The sequence below is a fragment of the Lycorma delicatula genome, chromosome 6 (genome assembly GCF_047948215.1).
Source record: "Lycorma delicatula isolate Av1 chromosome 6, ASM4794821v1, whole genome shotgun sequence".
In the NCBI taxonomy this organism is placed as follows: domain Eukaryota; kingdom Metazoa; phylum Arthropoda; class Insecta; order Hemiptera; family Fulgoridae; genus Lycorma; species Lycorma delicatula.
This window is the reverse complement of record NC_134460.1, coordinates 54,941,056-54,956,901: the sequence shown is the minus strand read 5'-3', so window position 1 is coordinate 54,956,901 and position 15,846 is coordinate 54,941,056. Positions and strand designations below refer to the sequence as shown.

Here is a 15,846-nt window from a genome sequence, read left to right as displayed (position 1 = left end):
GTTGTAAACAGATACTGCTTCACAAGATCTGCAGATGCGCACTGCACACTGCAGGCTGTAGTTTCTTTCGTGTAATGTTATGGAGTGTATGGTGCTCATGCTTTGATATATTTAGTAGGCGTAGATCATTATTGCTTTTAGAGGTGAAGTTGTAACTTGTGTTGTTTTTATTGTACAGACTTGAGAGCTATATATGTGACTGTGTTTAATTTATAAAATTTACGTTTTTATTTCGTTAAATCATGATTGGTGTCGTCAAGTGAGTAGCAGATACAAGAGAAATCCTCAAAATTTGGATTTCTATTTAAAGGTGAGCCTCTGGTACCGAGCTGCTAATATGTTTATTTATACATTTTGAATAAGTAATTTTGTTTTTCTTTGGCTAGTTGTATGATTGAGTTGTTAATGTTACATTTAGCAGTATAAGTTTACGCCCATCGCAGAATAATATCTCAAACGTTGCCGACTTGTTTTGATTGAATAAGCCAGTTTGAATTAGGTACTGGTCAGATTTTTTTCGTGAAAGACCTGTTTTAAGTTATAAAATGCTGACGTTTTATGTTATTTATAATTGTTTGCCCTGTTACTGCTTTGTGTACGAAATTTTTCTTTATTTGATTTTTTATTAAAATTATGATTATTACGTTACTATTTTCTTATGTTAATATTAAATTAATAAAAAAATTAATCATGTAAACATATTCTATTGAACTGTACTTTTAGAAGTATTTTATACGTTTGTAAATATTAGGCTTATTACCTGCCATGCTTTACTGATAAGATATGTGATGAAGTATTCCATAATATTTGAGTGACTTAACTCCTGTAATAAAATTGTTAACTATTTAATAAACACAGTTTTGGAGAACAGTTTTTTCCAGAACATGAATTATTTTCAAAAGCAGAATCTAATTAAATTTCACAAATTTATCATTTCTAAAATGAGAAAATGTTTTATAAAGCATATTTATTAATGTAAAGTAACCATTTAATTACTACTTGCATTATAAGAGGAATATTAATAAGCCGTTTTGATTATAATAATAGAAAATCTATACCTTTAACTGTTATCTGAACACAAGTCTATTTCTTAATGCAACAATTTGCCTATGTTAAATTTTAATTTGTAAAATGTATTTATATTACTTTAGAGTTAAGTGTTAACATTTCAGATGTGTTTTAATTATGTTTTCTTAGTTATCTAATTGAAAGTGTGTATAAAACTGCCTGTTAGAACATTTTGTATTTTTTTCTTTTAAATTCTGAGTTGTAAAAGATTAATTGTGAAAAAAATTAAGTAAATTCTAAAGAATATCAGATATTTCATAGGTGACTTATTATGGTTAATGTTGTCAACATAATTCAACTCTTTTGTTACTTATGAAACTGTTATCAATTCATAGATCTGTTTAGTCCCTATAACAAGGTAGAGTAGATGTACAATTGTTAACTGATTGTCTTAGCGTGGAATATAAACAAATTTTGAAAAGTATTTTCCAGTTGTTCTTTGTTATTTAATTCTGTTCAAATATATATATTTTATTTTTCTGGCAAGATCGTGATAATTAAATCAGATGTTGACGTGTTCAGATATATCCCATTTTCAAAACTCACTGTACTCTCAATACTCAATAAAAAATAAAATAAAAAAGTATTCAAATAAGTTTAACATAACTAATATTTATTATCTTGTGAATGATTTACAAGATTGTTAATATTGGAAATTGATTATTGAAAATGCCTTAGTGGTTTTATTTTCTTCTGGTTAAAAGTTATTAAAGTAAATTGCAAAACAAAATTATTTACAAGAAGCTCAAAAACAATTTATTTACAAATATTCTATTTAAAATCTAAAATAGAAAGTCATTTTAATTGTTAAACAGTTATCATTTATAGACACTGATAAAAGGTATGACAAAAGAAAATAAGTAAAAATATTATATAAATAGTTGAAAAACAAAGAAATAATAAAAAATGTTTGAAAAATAAAGTGTACTTACAAATACTATAAAACATTTTTTTTTTTTAGTAATACTTTTAGAATAAGTAAAAAGTATTAAAAAACTGTATAATTAAAGTATATAAAACCCTTTTAGATAATAAAAAGTGTGAATTTTGCTTATAAAAAAATAAATTACATAAACATTACATCTTTTATTGAAATTGCCTAAAACAACAACTCTTTGTTTGTACTTTGTAGTAGTTTGAAGAAACATTTGTTGTTTGGCTTTAAAGCTTATTCTAAAGATGCTGCTAAAAATGCTTATCTTGACTGATTTTTAAGTACTGTTTATTTTTTTAGTTATCAGCCTGTTTTTATTTTATTTTTTTAGGCATTTAATTACATGCATCTTTTCCTTTTAATGTATACTAATAATAATTGTTTAACAGTCAAAATGGCCAAATATTTATAGGTTCTAAGTAAAATTTTGGAAACAATTTTTATCTTTTAATTAAAAGAAAAAAGAATTTATTAAAAAAACTTTTTAAATTTATTATTAAAAATTTGTTTAAGGATTTTAACTAGATCTCATGAGTAGCAAATAAAATGACATGAGGATTTGTAAAAAAAAAAAAAAAAACTAGTACAGGAAACTGTTGCGGGTTATTCAGTCTGTGCTTTTCAGTCATTCAAATAAAATGGGAAAAAAATGTTTACATTGTTTTAGAAATGTTTTTTGAATTGATCGTTCATAAAAAAAATTTGAAGAAGCATAAATCATTATGAAAGTGTTATCAGAAATTAATAAATAGAAAAAGCAGCATGTGATGAAATTTTTAAATTAATTAAAATATATATATATATATATATATATTTGTATTGTTGGAATAAATATTGTTTATGCTGCATTTGTTTTTACTTATGGAAAAAGTTTCAGTAAGTGTATATTTGTTTTATACATATATATATATATATATATATATATATATATATATATATATATATATATATATATATATATATATATCATATATATATATATAATCATCTGGTGGATTATATTCATTGTATAGATATAGATTATATATTATATCTTCTTAGATAATCTTATATGTACAGACCCGTGTTGAGATGTCTTCCTTGTGAGTAATTACAAACTTAAAATAATCTTTCTTTTATCAAACTTAACCTGATAATAAAAAAAGAAAGAAATTAATCCTATTTAAGTAACATCTTAACTGAAGAGTTTAAATACTTGATAATATTCTGTTTGTTTTAAATTAAAAAGATATAAACGAAGTAAAATTGCTTATAGAATTCTAAAAACTGATTACATGGTACAGTAATCTTGAACTAAATGTGTATTTCAGTTATTAAAGAAGGCATCTTAGATCAAACAGAGATCAAAATATTGCCAGCAAGCAATCTTTGTTCTTTGGTTCAAAAAACAAATGTTTTTTTTATTTTCCCAGCATAGTCTAATGATTTATGACCTATCATTTTATCTGCCACATATTCCTTATAGAAAGTGTTAAAGCAAGTGTGAGGTTGTATTAATAAAAGGAAATGTTATTAAAGAGTTAGGAAAAAAGGGAAAAAAATACATTTTTATAAGCAGTATAAAAAAATAGTAATACGTCCTCACTATAAGTGGTTATTGGAGAGCTAATTATTATGTTGAGCGCCCTTCTTGTTCATAAGTGGAAGGTGATGTACCAGGAGGTAACCAAGGCAGAGGCAAAGGCATTGCTCCTTCGCATCTAGCAGAAGAGATGGGATCGATCAATCATTCAATGATAGATGGATCCATAGACCGATCTTAGACCTCCAGAAATGGCTCCACCATAAGCACGGGAAACAGATATTAGTTGACCCAACTCCTCACCAGTCATGGCAGCTTTAAAGCATTTTTGGGCATTGGAACCCTTTGCCAAATGCGATTATTGCTTTAGGGAAAATACCACAGAGCACATTTGTTCACATGTGAAAGGTTTGTGCAGCACAAGTAAACATGCCTAAGAGAATTTAGGATGCTAACCTCCAATTACAACACAGGGACTATGCTGGAGAATAAATGGGTATAGTGTCAAGAATGTTGGTCTCAATTATCTGAACCAAGATTTTGGAAGAAGTTCAGGGATGAAAATTCCATGATTTTCCCTTATTGTGTTTGTAATTAAAACAAATTTGATTCCAAGGTTAAAACTATTATGTTGTGAGTATTAATTTACACCTAAACCCATATTACAGTGAATATTATCAGTATAACTCCAATCTTTGCTAAAAAGAATGGTCCCTTATGCTTAAAAAAATAATATCCACCTTTACCAAGCTACACAATTGAACTGTTTTTGCGTAACTCAATAGAGTACATTATCTTACAAGAAAGGGCCTTATTATGCTTTTGTTGCCATTTTTTTACGAATTACTGAACCATTTGAAAAATTTTCCACCAATTTATATAAATATTATTAAAAGATTTTCTTTTACAGAAACATTACTCTGTCGATGAATTTTTAAAAAACTAATTAAAAAAAAACCGCCTCCTAGCATGTACGTAAATATGTATTCAGAATAATATTGAATAGCAACTTCTTCATCTATTTTCTAATCATTTTTTATGTTTAATGTATTTACCTTTTGTGTTATATTTTTTTTTCATGTGTTTCTATTTAAATAATTATTTTGGACTTTGATCACATTTATTTTTTATCTTCCAATTTGTTTTTATATTTATATTTTATTTCATAATGATGTGATTTATATATTGTATTATTACGTAATGATCAGAATAAAAGATTTAATTATTTATTTGTTATTTAACTTTGTACTTGGGCTGACCAGCCCTGTACAATCCCTTTTACTCAAAATAAGATTTTCAATTTTTTTTGTTCAGTTCTTACAATTGTATTATTTATTTCTGGTATGATTTTCCTAAGCAAGCTCCTGTTTAATTCTACCTTTTAACATTTCATCTGCTGTGATGCGATTATAGTCATATGCAACTTCTGATTTTTATAAAATTTTGCAGAAGGTTAATTACTTTTAGGCGGAATGATGTATGCAGAGCAATTTTTTATAAAAGTTATTCTTTAAAATTGATGCCCAATATTAATGTTTAGAAAGCGCTGAGTATTCTATCACTAATCGAACTAAATTCGCTATGTAATTATTAAGTTTGCTAAATATTTATTGTGCAGTCTCTAGTAGACAGAAATTGGAAAATAAGAAAAATATTATTTACAAAAGTACTAACAAAATGGATGTTTTGTGGAGGTACTTCCTGGACAATCAGTACTATCCAGGAGATAATGCTTGTGCAAGTTGTGCTTAGGGTACTGCTAATACTATATTATTGTTGACATTAGCTAACCTACTTCAGCCAGTTTCAATATTAGTTTTGTTTAGATTTGTCGTGTTTTAATCTTTAATTTAATTAATTAAATTTTATTGTAGAGTTCAATTTGTTAAATTATGCACAAAATGGGTGAATACTATTCACAGAACTATTGTATTGATGTGTCGCCAACCATGGGGAAAATTTCTCCCTCATATGGTGGAATAACATATGATATAAATAAATGTAAACTACTTTTTTTTTTATTGTTGTCTTTTTAACAACAGTGATACTGATTATTTAATAAAGTACTGCAGTAAAATTAAAAGAAAAAAGAGAAAAGTTTCTTCACAATGTTGTAAATATTTTTAATCGATTTGTTTTATTTGTTTAGGTCAATAATTTTAAGGAACTGTTTTAGTTAAATGCATACTACGTACCAGTTCATAAATCTATTCTTAACTTTTTTTTTATTATGGCTTTTCATCAGTTCCATTAAATTCTCTTAGTGCTTAATGTTGTTTGGATTTACATGTTATTAACTGCACAGTATATAAAACTGATCGTTACAGATTTATTCGATGCTAAATATATAATATTAAGCACTAAGTATATAACATTACCTCTTCTTGTTTGTTTATTTATTTATTGATTATTGGTGTTATATTTATATTTTCTTGTTGATTCGGTTAGTTATGTATAAAATTAGATACTCTGCTTGTTTGTTAGTTATGTGAATAGTAAATGATTGAGTTTAAGTTTTCTTTTATTGGCAGAAGAGGAAGGGTTGGTTTGTTATTGGAGTTCTATTATTGCCTTTGTTAATGGGAGATACCCGCAAATATAACTTTTTATTTGTCTAAACGGTTTTAATTTGAGATAAAACTATTTCAAAAGCTAATTAAAAATGTTTATGAATGCTTGTCACATTTTTCATTTTATTTCTTTTCATTTTTGTTCACAAGAATTAAATTAATATATATATATATATTTTTTTTACTTAAAGTTAAGGTGATAAAATTGTTATGTAACATTTTGAATTTTTGCATCTTCCTCTCCTGATAATAGATTGGATTTTAGGAGTAAGGTTTGGCTTTATCCAATAGGTAACTATTATTCAGAAACCCTCTGCTTTGGCTTTTTGTGCAATCCTTATGACAATCATACAGATATATTTGTTGTCTTACTTTGTTCGGATGAAGTGACTGCTGTGCTGTCTTATGAGAAGAAGGTATCAACAACAAGATGTGTAGATAGAATCAAGCCAGCGGTCAATACAATTCACATGTTATCTACCAAAGGAAGAAGGGATGTAGGACAATGAAAGGGGGTGTATAAAAGAAGGATAAACTCGTAGAAGGATTACCTTTGATCCGGTAGTTTAGGATGATAGTCTTGACTAGGACTATCCTCTGATTAAATATGAATACAAAATTGTGCTGTTTAATTTATTTTGAAGTTGTAATGCTCAACAATTCATTGTTGTCAGAATCAGGTCCAGTTCATGTAATTAATTAATGAAAAAATTTGTTATAGGGATTAAAGGACATTTAGGATTAATCAGCATTGAATAATAAGGCAATAATTCCCGAATGGGTAACGTGTATAAATAATAGTACAAAGGAGTGGGTTAGTTGTATATTAATCTAAAAGGCTCCAAGATATCTTGGACAGCATTATTTAATCAGGCTGTGGTAGCTGTAGTTTCAAATCTTAGATTAGCCAGTCAAGATATATAGCACAAATTAAACCACAGTCACTACTGGTGGTTTGGAAAAGAACTATATAACTGATAATTTTCCAAATTTTTTCTATGATAGATTCTGTTTAAAACAAAAAAAAAGTAGTTAAATAAACATTGAACCCTAGCTGCATTGTGCTTATTTTTTTTGGTTGTCTTGTCATCTGTCAGGGGTGGTATGGCTTTGTACTCCTGTTTTTTTTAACTCGCCTTTTCTATTCATAAAGTTTACTTCTACTTACCTCATTCTTAAACACAGTAGTCCAAGGATGTGTTTTATTTACCGTCACCAGATAGGAACAGATACTATAGGTCCACAGGCAGAACTGCTCTATTATCAGACTGTATAAATAAATACTAATGGAACACTAACCAAAATAGGTTAATCTTAGCATGTTTCTGATAGGCATTTAGTCAAAACACACAGGAGAAAGAATAATTTTAGAAAATAAAGTGAATGGTAAATAGTGAGAAAGTGATCTTCACAAGACTGTGAAGTGAACTGTACAGCCTCTCTTTAAAACAGTGCTTCAAGGTTCTCTCTAGGTGGTGACTGTATTTGCTCTTAATCGCTTGGAAGATAAGGATTTTTTTATTCAGGTGTAAGCATTACATTGTTGATCAATAATTTTGCCTTGGTTCTTGGTTACCTTAAACAAAGCAAATCTCTTCTTTCAAACACTAAAGAACCATTTAATGTTAGCTAGCCTAATTCATTAGAAAATCTTATGTAATCCCTGAATTGTACAAAAGTATAAAACTAAATAATAAATTGCGAGACGATATCCCCAATTGAGGATAAAAAATAATTAATTGTAAATAATATTTACCAACAGCCCTCTATCTGTATTGATGAGATCAATTCCCATTGTGTTGATTTTATTTTCATTGCCAGTCGAAGTGTGGGGTTTTACATTAAAATAGTAATATTTAAAATCAAATTAATTTTGTTAAATGTGTTTGACCTGTGTAAAATTAAAATTACTGTATACAGTAGCGAAAAGACAGATTGCCAGTGAGTGTAGTGTGGGGTTAGGTACTGTAAATGAAATCATGAAAAGGTTTAGGGAAACAGGTTCCGTCTCTCCAGAGAGAAAAGGAAAATGCGGATGGAAAAACCACACCTACACAGGATCGATTACTGATAAGAAAAAGCAAAATTAATCTACGATTGTCGGCTGTTGACCTTAATAATAGTTCGTAGAAGATTGTTGGCAGCGGGAAGGATTGCTCGGAAGCCTAAAAAGAAGCAGTTACCGACACAGGCTATGAAGACCAAAAGACTTCAAAGGAACATAAAGAATGGACTATTGAGATGGCAGGAAAAAGTTATTTTTTCAGATGAGACTCATTTCTTTGTCCAAGGGGAGAGAGTAACCTACATTTGTAAGTCAGTAGATGAGAAGACTACTACGCCAGCACACCTACTGTAACAAGCTCTCAAACACCCAGCCAAAAAGATGTTTTACATATGAGGGAACAGCCAGGAGCACTTATGCCTGTGGATAGCATGATTAAATTGGACCAATACATTAACATATGTCAAAGAAAAATAGCCTCACTTATGTAGAAGAACTTTGTATTATGTCACATGTCAAAAAAAAAAAAAAACAATTCTTCAAAAACCAAAAAAAATGAGTCCTGTGGAACTCCCCTGACCTGAATCCTATTGAAAATTTATGGGCCATACTAAAAAGACTTGGGAAAATGAATTGTAGCACAAAAACTGACCTTATTAGTTCAGTGATACAGGTTTGGTATGAGATGAAATCAAAAATCATTGTTCTACCTTAGTTGAATAAATGCCAAAGAGGATAAATGAGATAATCAGAAACAAAGGACGACACATAAACTATTAAATTTGAATAAGTTTGAAAACATATTAAACATTTTTTCTTTTAAAAATAAAATTTTCTGTTAAAAATACTGTGTTCGGATTAATTTGTTTGCCACTGTATATCAATTTACAAAAACAGTGATTTGTAAAATCGACCATAATTTTAAATGTTAAAAAATGATTGTTATATGTAAACATAATTTCTTTTCAATTTTATTTACTTTATTAACAATCTAGAATGATACGGTATTTAATAATTTCTTTTAGTTTTATTTCTTTTGTGTAGATAAATAATTATGGTTTTTATTTAATTTGTTAGTTGACTGTGTGCATGTAGGTGTGCTTCACCCTAGGTCGACTAGTTTCAGAATGTATTGTCTGAATTAGACTTTGATCACTAATGATACTTGATTTTAAGTCTGTTAACAGTAGTGATACCGTTTTCCAAAATAACAAAAAGGAGAAAATATTAAATTTTCCCTTATACAAGCACCAGGATCATTTGATTTTACGTAGTAAAACTTTACCCTTGTTTTTACTTTCATTTTATATCCGTTGGAAAAAATTAAAATTATAAATTCTTAATTTTAAATTTCATTTTATTCCCAAGAATTTTTTTTAAACGATAAAGCTATCGTTTTGTGTGCTTGTTTGATTATAATTTATTTGCTCATAAAAGGCATCCGTGCGTTAATCAGATGGCTCTTTAATTTCTTGAGTTAAATCATTTTTTATTGTAGCATATTTTAAGGTCGTGTCAGAGGTGTTTATTAATGGTGAGCCGCTTCCTTTTTGAGTAAAAATCAGATCTCCAAAAGGGATTATTGACCGGATGGGCTCTTAAACTATCTTCTACATGGGGTTCATCGTCTTGTTATATCTTCCTTCTTAGGTAAATCGTCCTTTCCCAAAATTCATTCCTTTTCCTTATACTAGACCTTCCCCCCTTTTTTTTTTTGGTTTCGGTTACACCCTACTTGGTCTGTGCTGAGGATGCCAGGGACTTGTTGAGTCTTGGTGTGACCTGTTGAAGAGATCTTGGACTTGTCTGAGGAGAACTGTTGTTTGTTCCGGGCTGTGTAGTAAGTCTTTCTTTTTCCTGTTTAGCCTCCGAGAATTACGGTTCAGGTATTACTTCTGAGGGTGATATGTATGAGGAGTGTAAATGAAGTGTTGTCTTGTACAGTCTCAGTTCGACCATTCCTGAGATGTGTGGTTAATTGAAACCCACTAAAGAACACCGGTATTCACGATATAGTATTCAAATCCGTGTAAAAATTACTGACTTTACTAGGTCATGAACGCTGGAACTCTCGACTTCCAAATCAGCTGATTTGGGAAGACGCGTTCACCGTTAGACCAACCCGGTGGGTTTGTGTTAGTCTAGTAGCCAAAATGCTTACGGAATAAAGCCGGGTCTCCTTATCTCACTTAATATGTTGATTATCACCTGTAAAGCAATTCAGCAACATTTTATTGAGAACAAAGTGATAAATCTTTATTTTAAGTTGCATAATTATCAATAAAGTAACATAATTTTGGTAATTTGGCTTGTTAAATTAGATTTTCATTACGTATTTGTTTGTTTACACCATCTATCTTGGTATTTCTTATTACTGTGACGTACGTAAAACGCTGAGGTACATGTGACACTGGTCGGAGTTGCTTGCTCTGAGAGTAGTGATGCCTATTATACAGCCATTCGCCTTGACAAAGAGAGGAGTATCACGTAGATTTCAGTAGGATTGAAATTTTGATAGTATGTTGGACTCTGTCAAGGAAGTGACGGGAAAATACTTAATTTACCATTTTTTTCTTCCAACCGTTTTTTACAATTTTTTTGTCTTGCCTGACATCGGGTGCTTGTTATACTTGAGAATTTTTCCGCCATGGTTTGGCGGAAGGGAGGTTTTCTCATGACAGTTCGCTATAACCGTTACGGTTACGGCGCTTAATCTGCAGCAGTATAAATTTATTCTTCATATCATACGATTAACTCTGTTGTTTAATTATTTGAAATGTTACTTTTGAGCATTATCATCGATTGTTATTTGTTAAAATTATTGTCACGTAAGAAAAATAACTATATTTCGTTGTTGGTTTTAAACTCGGCACTATCATAGTTGTTTCGTTGCGGAACAGTTTATTTCCCTTCGCAAAGTGAAACTGTTATTACAATCGATTTCAATTGTCACCTGCGTTAGTTTACAGCCTTCCTTTTGTATGTTTTTCTTCTGTGTAACATACTTATTTTCATTGTTTAATTACATTTGTTAGGTTTCCGGATGTTTTTTCTTTTGTTTTAATGGCGTTGTAAAGTATTAAGTTTTACGAGTTTTTAAATTGTCGTTACCAGTACGGAGGAAAACGAGGAAAAGTAAATTTTATTTAAACTAATAGTAAACAGTAGATCTCATTCATTTTATTCTGAATTTTATAATTAATTTATTCGTCCGGTTAGTTATATTGTTGCAAATCAGTTTATTTCAAAAATTGGAAATACTTCGCGCCGCTACATCACGTCATCGAATTAGCGGGTGATGCGTGTTGAAAATTCGTGCTCGCTTTAAAAATGTATTTTTTTTTTAATGTTATCTGCTAAATTAACGACACGTTTTAGCGACGCAGACAACATTACCCCACTTTATTAAATAAATGAATCCGCAGTAAAATAAGTCGACTTGTACGAATAATTTGCGGTTAAAAAGCTACAGATTATGATTATGAGTTACAATTTTTTGCTGACGTTTTAAAAACCTTGTTTTTTCGTACGTCACTTATAAAGTTGATACCGTTCCGCGATAAAATTCCTTACTTTATAAATAAAAACGGCTAATAATGATCTAATAAAAAAGTTAGTGCTTGTCTTAAAACTGTGTTTTCCGATCTCTCATAAAGCGGTTAATCAGTGTTTTTTAAATAAATTGATGGTAAACTATATAGTTAAAACTTGAGATTTCAAAAGTTCATCTGCCAACTCGTCGTATGTAAGCCTGTTCGTGTTGTTTTATGCTAACGGGGTGTATTGATAAGTGCACATCAGTACAACACATAATACTTGCTCATTTTCTATACTGTTAATAGTTTTTGTTTTACATTTAAGTATTCAAATTAAGGTTTATTATTTTCACTGTAGTGTAAGTACATTATATTGATTTGTGTGTTTTAGGCTTAGGTACCTTTGTTTTATAAAAATAAACAGAAAAAAAATTAATTTGTCGTATTTATAAAATGAACCTTTAAAATACGGCTCAAAGTAAGACATTTTTGTTCTGTTGAAAACCTTTACTGGCCCCATTCCCAGCGGATATACCAAATCCCATCAAAAACTCCTACATAAGAATGAAACCAAATTCTGGCAGCAGAGTGATAATATTTTAAAATTTAGCGTGCACCATGTTTGACTAATCGCGTTGTCAGCAAATTCACTTAAAATATTATACGTACATTTATTTATAGTCGTAAGAAAAATAATTTTTATTTTGGTTGAACTGATGTATAATTTTTTAGCTTGAAATTAAGAAATATTTCTTCTGTCTCTATTATATCTTAATACTTCTTTTATTTTCGCTTGCTAAAACAATTTATTTCCTATCTTCTTAATCCTCTTAACCGGTATCTGAATTGTAATATTAAATATAGATTTTCACCATGTTTTTACGTAGTCATCCAACATATAGAGGTTTTTAAGGATAATGATTTAATAATCTTTCCGATTTTTATGATTTATTTATTCTTATATTTTGTCGGTGAAGATTATGTTACTGACACGATTAATGAAAAATGACGGATCCTAGCCTAGAAGTGAAGTGGAGGCCAGCTGATTTAGAAGTAGTGATTTTGTTTATAATCTTGCATGTGCTTAAAAATTTCTGCAAAACCTATTTTAGATCATCTCGTATGAAAAAAGGTTTTATCAATTTGTTGCGACGTCAGCTTTTTTTTATTATTTTCGGCATATCAAAAACTGAAGAATAAAATAATCTTCTGAAACTGTTTTTTTAGTGTGTGTTTAAAAGATTAATGTAGTTTTTTTTGTATATATTGAAAGCAGCGGTTGAACATGTTTACCAAAATTCTTTATAAAAATGTAAAATAACAAAAATCGGAGTAATAAAATGTAGACTTCAGTTTGATTAATTTTATCGCTCCATTGTGCAATAATGTGAAGGCAGTAATACTGTCATTCTGAAGGGTCCCGTTGAAATTTCAAATCCTTCATTTTAGAAAACGAGATATTTAAAAATGTTATTTTAATATTATGCTTCGCTAACCAAGCACGAGATTTAAATGAAAAGTTATATTTGTTTTTTTCTTTACCGAGCTAAAATTTGAACTTTTCTGTAGTAAAAGCTGAGCGATGAAAAAAAATTCCTGTTTTCTCCATGTCATTTAAGGCGGTTTTTTTTTCATATCCATTCCATCAGACTATCAGCTGTTTGGGTTGTTTATTGATATTTGTGACGATGTTGTGGCCCGAAAACGACGTGTATGTGTGAAACTATTGAGAGCATTTTTTTATCATTAGGTCATAATGTAGCTGCGTAAATTGTTGGCTTTTTTTACGCCAAACTGGGTTAAACTTTTAAAATATATGTGACTGCCATGAATTAAGTTTTGTTAAAATTATAGTTCCCATCTAAAATAGTTGTGATTAGTTATTGTTATTTTTTTTTTTTTTTTAATTTAAGAAGCGGAATTAACACTGTGATATATTAACGGGATTCCCAATACAGAGTTAATAATTTTAAAAAGATGAGATATTGGTTTCAGGGATGGATCCATTGCCTTATTCGGATTTCGGGATGCGATCCACATATCTGAACAGCGCTTTATCCACTTTTTTCCGTCGACTTTTTTTGTGATCTAAACCGGTTAGTGTTAATCACTTAATTCAAACACGTGTAAAAGTCTACCTCGTTAATGTTAGGGTTAATAAAGCCAACAGAATATATCTTCACAAGACTTACCTGGTGTATGGAATATCGATGTAACTGATCCTCGAACACGAAGTTGTTTTTTAACCGATCTAATAATCTCAGGGATCTTTCGCTGCAAAATGAATTGTAATCGTTAACATTTTTATTTCTACGATCGTCAGTCAAAAAACGTAGTAAAGATAAGTAAATTCTTTGTTTACAGTCTTAATTTCTAATGTTATTGAGAAATCAAAACGATGACAATTTTTTCTTAATGCGAAGTCAGAAATAACTTATGAAAATGGTTTAGCTGAATCAAAGTTTAAAGTAGTTTGCCTGCTAAAATGAATCGATTTTTCCTCCCCCTTTAGATAATTAGAACATTAAGTTAATTTTAGATTATGTTTCGGCGAAAACAGTGAGAGATTCTCAAATTGTTTTAAAACTTAATTTATCTTTAGAATTAGTATTCTGCCCGTCTGTATTTGTATTCACATTTAACTTATACCGAAAAGTATATCGAGCTCCAGAGCTCGATTTACTTTTCGGCTATTAAGTTTATTGTGGAGCCGATGAATTGTTTTGTATGAAGATCATCTTTCGTAAAAGAAAAAGCAGTAAGTGATAACATTTTAAAATTAATTACAAAAAAAAAAATTATGAATATGAATAAATATGGTTTATGTTCTCTCGTTTTGGTTCACTTGCTTATAAATAATAATTTTAATAAATATACACTTGTTTAAATATACTGTTGACTAGTTCATCCTACCTCTTAAAAAATTTAGCTTTTTTGGCCGTCTAAAGACAGAATAAATCGAATAAAATGCACGTGAAATTGAACGTTTAATATCGACCAAACACGTACATATATTAGGCTTGTTAACACATGTAGCTTTGTATTTATTGTACGACAAAAATCATTAATGTCTGTGCAGCCGGTTTCAGAAACTCGAAGCTTCTTTTCAGGTAATGAAATTACGCGAGTACAATTTTTGAAATATTCTAAGGCCTGATCTACAGTTTGTGATGTGCCTTTACATTTTTTTAACCGTAAGAAGAAAGATAAAATTGCTTTGTAATTGTGTAATCGTTGTAGAAAAATCTCAAGTTTAGTTTTCCCACGGGAAAGAGTTATGTTAAAACTAGAACTGTTTGGTAATAAATAGTAATCGATTTTTTTAAAAAGAAATATATTGTTCTCGAAGAATCTATTTATTTAAAGTGAGTTTACGGGGGGGGGGGATGTATTTGTTTTGATAATGCTAAAAAAATGCCTTTTTATAGATCATTAACAAAAACCATATGTGACCTTGGGTATGTCCTTGTCATGTTTTCCGTTGTACGATGAAAGCTACTAGGGCATTGTATTAGCAAGCATGCATATTTTTTCGAACAAAATACTATTATTGTGCCGTATTAAATTTTTTGTTTTTTGTAAGTAAAAAATTAAAAATAATTGTTTTTTTCTGTTCTAGGAATTATTATTTGTATGATAAATTTTGTTGAATATGCAATGGTAAAAGAAGTTTTTTGTTTGCTTTGTCATTTAGGTAGAAGAATATTGATAATTTTTAAATATTATTGTTATTGATAATAGAATTAGGATAATTTTGTATCAATAATGAATATTACTTTTTTGAGGGTCAAATATTCCGCTAGATATATAATTCGTGTAAGTTCATATTATTGTTATTATTTCTCTTTAATTAAATATATGACCCCTATTGAAACAGTTCCTGATAGTATCGGATATAATTTTTAATGTACATCGTACTAAAACAAATTGCGCTGTGAAGTTTGGAAATTAACATTATTGGCAGTATAACGCGCAAAAAAGGGCGTATGCTGTTATTAAATCGGACAGCGTTTTCCGGCAAAAGAATGGAACCTCCCTTAAAGTTCAATGTTGATGTTGATTCAACAATATATATATATTTATATATATGTAAAACACATTCATTATATATTTATATAAATGACAGTTAGTTATTTTGTAAATAATATTGAATTTTAAATATGACATGTATATCTTTAAAGTAAATATAAAATTTATTGTGAAAACTGCTG

General features: G+C 29.3%; 1 protein-coding gene across 3 annotated transcripts in view; it reads left to right on the top strand.

The window, feature by feature from the left end:
- The first annotated feature begins 15 nt into the window (after positions 1 to 15).
- Snrk (SNF related kinase) overlaps positions 16 to 15,846 on the top strand; it is a 196,611-nt gene continuing 180,780 nt past the window's right edge. For 2 of the 3 annotated variants that reach the window (XM_075369915.1, XM_075369913.1), the window contains exon 1: positions 16 to 310. The gene's annotated coding sequence lies outside the window, so the exon portion shown is untranslated. Of the gene's footprint in view, positions 311 to 11,973; positions 11,995 to 15,846 lie in introns of those variants that run through there. The other variant, XM_075369914.1, reaches the window with a different exon arrangement.